The following is a 6,253-nucleotide window of genomic DNA, read 5'->3' as shown; positions in this document are numbered from 1 at the left end:
TAAAAAGTAATTACATACTATATGATTTAATTGATGACATTCAGAAAAAGTGAAACAAAACTGTTGACCCAGAAATCACATCAGTTGTTGTGGGTGACAAATTGACCACAAATGGATACCGGATAATTTTGGGGGTGATGGCACTCTTCTGCATCCTGATTCTGCCTATAGTTCTACTGGATAGAGAGTTTGGAGTTGAGAGTATTTTATTGCAACATGTTAAAAATGACATTCTATTGTCAGCCCGGGAATACAGGAATAAAAAAAAAAAAAGATGAATGTCAGTAAATAATAAATGAGAAGCTAAAAAAAAAGTTTTTTTTTGAATAAACCCTAGTTGTGTGAATATCAAAATGAATAATCTTGATTAAATGAAAGCTCATAATTTCATGAAAAAAGAGTGAGCAAGTGATCTAGAACCTACATTGTATTTATCAAAGGGAACAACCTTGAGGATCCAGTACGCAAGACATGGAGGAACGAACATCTGTGGCTCAAGTTGGCCCCATATTTAAACAGATTCCTGCATCGCATCTGATAAAAGTAATTGATCATGGCCAGTGGCTTTTTAACCTATTGCCCTAGTATCATTGGAAAAGAGTTCAATTATTATATTCATGTATTCAATTCTATATGCTAATTCATAGATAATTCCACTTGTAGCAACCTTCTCAGCAAGAGTGTACATATGCAACTGACCTGAATTTTTAGTCCAACCTTTTTCTTCTCCACGGCTCTGTGTCATGGTACAAGTTTTCTCTTGGTAAATATAAATGTTAAGATCAAAATATTTTCTCATATGATAAATATTTTCCATTCTTCATACATTATAAATGCTTATATTAAAATGACATGCTGTATTTTGGGTAATTTTTTTTTTCTATTTAAGGTCTCTTAAATTTTGGGTTTTATAAATTAAATAATACCTCTATTTGGTATATGTAGACTTTCCTAAGGTGTCCCCTGAGGAGATCTTAATGCTGAAATGTGTGTCACTGGAGCTTCACATGCTGTAAAAACACAGGTTTTAAGTCTAATAAAAACCGATTTGCATCCTGATTTCTCCCTGAGTTGCATTATTTAACTCTCCTGAGCTTCAGTTTACATATTTGTGGAGTGAAGATAAAATATGAAGTAAAGATGAAATAAAAAAAAAAAAAAAAACACTACCGTCCAGTCGATTCCAACTCATAGCGACACTATAGGACAGAGTTAAAATATCTTTTTAAATTCATTATTACATTTTAAAAAATTACAAATCTCTAATGATTGTCTAAGTGGTAGCTACTGTATTCATTGTGATCATAATACCAAGATTAACCCCTTTAATAATATTAATACTTCAAGATTTAAATTTCATCATTAATATCAAACCCACTAGCCTGACACCATTCTCCTTCTTTAGTTTATAGCTAAAGTCAAAAGAAAATAACCTGGAATGGCACCAGGAGTTAAAAAGGCCCTAAAAAGCTGGAATTGGAATGGTCAATAAGCACACTCATGTCAAAGCATTTAATAAGATGAATTTACTGGTTCTTTTTTGTTGTTGTTTGCAGCTCTATTAAGGTTTGGCTTGGTGCAAAGTCATTGTTTAGCTATCTGGGAATGTAATATATTTTCTTATCGAGAAATGTTATCCTGATAATTCTCTCTTATTAGAAAGGAAAGGAACAAATGTTTAAATACACAGCAAAGGGACTTTTGATCTTTTTACATAAATGTAATTGCTCTACATTAGCAAATTTTCTTTCCCTAAGAACAGTGCAATCCTTTTGATTGAGTCATTGAAGACTTCTTTTACTTGCTTGTTCCTCAGGGTGTAAATGAAGAGGTTCAGCATGGGAGCAATGGAACTCAGGAGCACCATCACACCCTTATTAATGGCCACTGAATTCTTTGCTAAAGGTTTGACGTAGATGAAGATGCAGCTTCCATAAACAATAGAAACCACAACCATGTGGGAAGAACAGGTAGAAAATGTCCTCTTCCTTTGCTGGGCAGAAGGGAATTGAACAATGGTCTTGATGAAGTGTACATAGGATAGAACAACACATACAAGGGTCATGATAAAGGTCAACACAGCACAAACCATGACCACCTGCTCTATGAACCATATTTCTGAGCATGAGATCTTTAGGAGAGGTGCTGCATCACAGACAAAATGGTCAGTGACATTAGAGTCAGAGAATTCCAGATTGAGGCCCAGGCTTAGTGGTGGGAGTATGATCAACAAGCCAGCTGTCCAGCAACAAAGGATAAGCCAACTTCAGATCTAGTTGTTCATAAGGTAGGGGTTTGCAGTTGGGTACGTATTGGACATAGGACATGATGGCCAGCGGAAAAAAATTTTGTAACAGCAAAGAAGTCAGTAAAAAATAGTAATAATAATAAATAGAATGACACAAAAAAAGATAAAAATCACAACTTTTAGTTGTGGTCACTGGTCAGTCCCATCAGGATAAAAGTTGTTATTCTGTGATTTCTCATAGTTAACTTCTGATTTCTACTCAACTGGGATTTGTAATTCAGATACATATGATATGAGGAAAATGGGGTGTGCAACACATAGCAATATTTTTTGGCTCAACAAGCTATGAAAACCATCTCACATGCAATTTGTCATTTATATCATAAAAATATTATGACAGTAGCATAGGTTCCAAAGTTTTCACTTTTTGCAATTTCAATGAATATTTCTTAAAAATCAGATTACTTTATCCATATTATATTCCAAAACATTCTGAATTCTTTTTTTTACTAATTTTCATGCTCAATTTCCACCACTCATCTGACAGTTTGTCATACTGTGGTGGCTTGTGTGTTGCTGTGATGCTGGAAGCTATGCCACTGGTATTTCAGGTGGAAGCAGGGTCACATATGGTGGACAGGTTTCAGTGGAGTTACCAGCCTAAGACAGACCTGGAAATCTACTTCTAAGAAAATTGGCTTGTGAAAACGTTACATTAGCGGGAAACCTTGTCTGATATAGGGTCAGAGGATGAGTGCCCCAGGGTGGAAGGCACTCAAAGTATGACTGGGAAAGAGTAGGCTCCTCAAGTAGAGTCAACCCTAATGATGTGGATTGAGTAAATCTTTTGGGTCTTTCATTAGCTGATATGGCACAACTCAAAATAAGAAGAAACAACTGCAAATATTCTTGAATAATCAGAATGTGGAATGTAAGAATTATGAATTTAGGAAAATTGGAAGTTGACAAAAATGAAATAGAACTCTTGAAATTGATAGCCTAGGCATTAGTCAGCTTACATGGACAAGTATGGGCCATTTCAAATCAGACAATCATATATTAAGAACGGAAAATTGAAAAGGAATGTCATCACATTCATTGTCAAAAAGAACATTTCAAGATCAATCCTGATGTGCAATGCTGTCAGTGACAGGATAATGAGAATGTCTATGAGGAAGACCAGTTAATACAACTATTACTCAAATTTATGCAGCAACTACTAATGACAAATATGAAGATTTTTTTTTTTTACCAACTTTGCACTCTTAATATACATTGATAATTACTGGTGATTGGAATTCAAAAGGCGGAAACAAAGAAGAATTGGTAGTTGGACAATATGGCCATGGCAATAGAAATGGCTCCAGAGATCTCATGATGGAAATTTTGCAAGACTGACATTCGTTTCCTTGTAAATCCCTTTTCAACAACGTAAATAAAACTTTAAAAGTGAACCTCAACAGATGGATTACACAGGCATCAAATCAGCTACATCTGTGGAAAGAGACAATAGAGAGGCTCAAACATGAGTCAGAGCAAGGGCAGTGGGACAACTCTGGGGTTCCTATGCAAGTTTAAGTTGAAGTAGAAGAATTTAAAACAAGTCCATGAGAACCAAAATACAACCTTGAGTATATCTCACCTGAATTTGGAGGCCCCATCAAGAATAGATTTGACGCAGAGTATTCATGAATGAAAACCAGATGAGTTGCAGGATGACATCAAGAACATCATATGAAGAAAGAAAAAGATCATTAAAAAGACAAGAAAGAAGTACAAGACATAAAAATACCAAAAAGTACCAAAAATACCAAAGCAGTATCTTTGTGAAAACTGTGTTGCCTATTTTTATGTCCTTTCTATTTCTGTGTGACTTTTAGATTCAGCTTGTAAATTTGTACAGAAAAACCTGTTGAGATTTTTAGGGATTGTATTGAATCTGTAGAAAAATTTGGGGAGAATCGACATCTTACAATACTGAGTCCTCCAATCTATAAACATGGTATAGTTTTCCATTTATTTAGGTTCTCTTTAATTTTTTAGTCATGGTTTATAGCTTCCTGTGTATAGATCTTACACATCCTTTGTAAGATTCAACCCTAAATATTTCACATTATTTGAAACAATTGTAAGTGGTATTTTTCTTCCGCGATATCAATTTTGATTGATTATTCCCAGTGTATGGAAATAAAATTGATTTTTCTATATTGATCTAGTATGCCTCAAACTTGCTAAATTCACTTGTTAAATCTAGTATCTTTTTTATAGATTCCATAGTATTTGTGGTCTGCAAGTAAAGACATTCACTTTTTTCCTTTCCATTCTGGATGTCTGTTTCTGCAGTTTAAGGTTAAAGAGAACTGTTAATTAAGGACATCACTGTCTTCCCTGACCTTAGAAGTATTCTATTTTTCAATACTAAATATAAGTTTTTCATAATTACATAATTATCCTTTATCAGTTTGAGAATGTTTTATTCTATTCTTAATTTACTGACCCTGAGCATTTCAAAAATCAGGAATGGATGTTGAATTTTGTTAAATGTTTTTCCTGAAATTATTGAGATGATTATATGTTTTTGGTGTTTTAGTAGGTTAATATGGTAAATTACATTGTTTGTTATTCAAATATTAAACCAACCGTGCATTCCTGGGATAAACCTCATTTGGTCAAGATGAATTATCCATTTTATAGATTATTGGATTTGATTACCTAATAAGAAAATATACATATTTTTAGCAATTGTATTCATGGGGTGTGGCTGCAACAATGGGCTGAAGCATAGTATAGATTGTGAGAGTGTCACAGGACCAGGTGGTATTTTGTCGTTTTGTACATAGGGTCGCTATGAGTTGGAACTGACTCAACAGCACCTAACAACAACACAACATTCATGCAATATACTGGTCTGTAGTTTTCTTTAAGTGTAATATATTTATCAAAGTAGTGCTAATCTCATAGAAAGAGAAGGGAAGTGTTCCCTCCTCTTCAGTATTCTGGAAGAAATTGTGTAGAATTGGTAATGTTTGTTTAAATGGTTGGTAAAATTCACTAGCAAAGCCATCCGGTCATTTCCAGAGCTTCAATTATTCATTTTTCTCTTAATACAGAGTGCTTGTTTGTTTGTTTGTTTGTTTTGTTTGACTGCATGTATGATGATTTTGACTGGATGCCAGACCTTTTAAATTTTATCTTGTTGGCTATTAGATACCTCAATCTTCAGTTTTGCTCTGGAATGTGGTTACATTACTGGGAAACAATCTGATCCATTTTGATCTTCATTTTAAGTTTTTTAACTAGGAATAGAGAATTTTGGTTTAGGAGTAGTTTTTTTCTATTACAGAGGTAAAACATTCCTAAATACTCTGCCCAAAGTCCCATGACTTATGTGGTTTTCCACTCTAGCTGATGGGAATGGCCATTGATCCCATACCTTTGTGAGCATGGAGATTTCTTTAATCCTTTTGGGTGTGTTTTTTTGCCTTGGATGGAAAACCTGGTGGCATATGGGTTAAGAGCTACAGATGCTAACCAAGAGGTTGGCAGTTCAAATGCACCAGGCACTCCTTGGAAACTCTATGGGGCAGTTTTACTCTGTCCTATAGGATCACTATGAGTCAGAATCAGCTCGACGTACTAGATGGCAGTGGGTTTTTGGTTTTTCCTTGAATGTTTTTCCATGCACACTCACTGATTAATGTGCAGCGGAAGACGCAAAGATGCTCCTCTGCAGATCTCTGGAGTTGTTGCACTGTCCAGCTCTCTTTTGTGCTCTTCTCTGTAAGCTCCACAGTCTTAAGGCAAAACTGGATATTCAGATTTGTCTTCACAACTCAGAGATACAGCAATAAGGCCAGCCAAATCTAAAGGGAAGGAAATTAGACTCCACATCTTGATGACAGCGTGGCAAAAGCAAATTATAGAAGAGTATGTAAGTTGGGACATATTTCTGCAGAAATTTTTAAAATATACATCTGGTATTCCAGGCCAATATGAGAAATGCCT

At 34.8% G+C, this 6,253-nt stretch overlaps 1 pseudogene; it reads right to left on the bottom strand.

Annotated features, from left to right (window-relative positions):
* Positions 1–1,729: 1,729 nt before the first annotated feature.
* On the bottom strand, positions 1,730–2,373 carry LOC135231310 (olfactory receptor 6C2-like; annotated as a pseudogene).
* Between the last annotated feature and the right edge of the window lie 3,880 nt (positions 2,374–6,253).

This window comes from Loxodonta africana, chromosome 4 (genome assembly GCF_030014295.1).
Source record: "Loxodonta africana isolate mLoxAfr1 chromosome 4, mLoxAfr1.hap2, whole genome shotgun sequence".
Lineage (NCBI taxonomy): Eukaryota > Metazoa > Chordata > Mammalia > Proboscidea > Elephantidae > Loxodonta > Loxodonta africana.
Note: the sequence above shows the minus strand (reverse complement) of the source record. Positions and strands in the feature narration are given on the sequence as shown.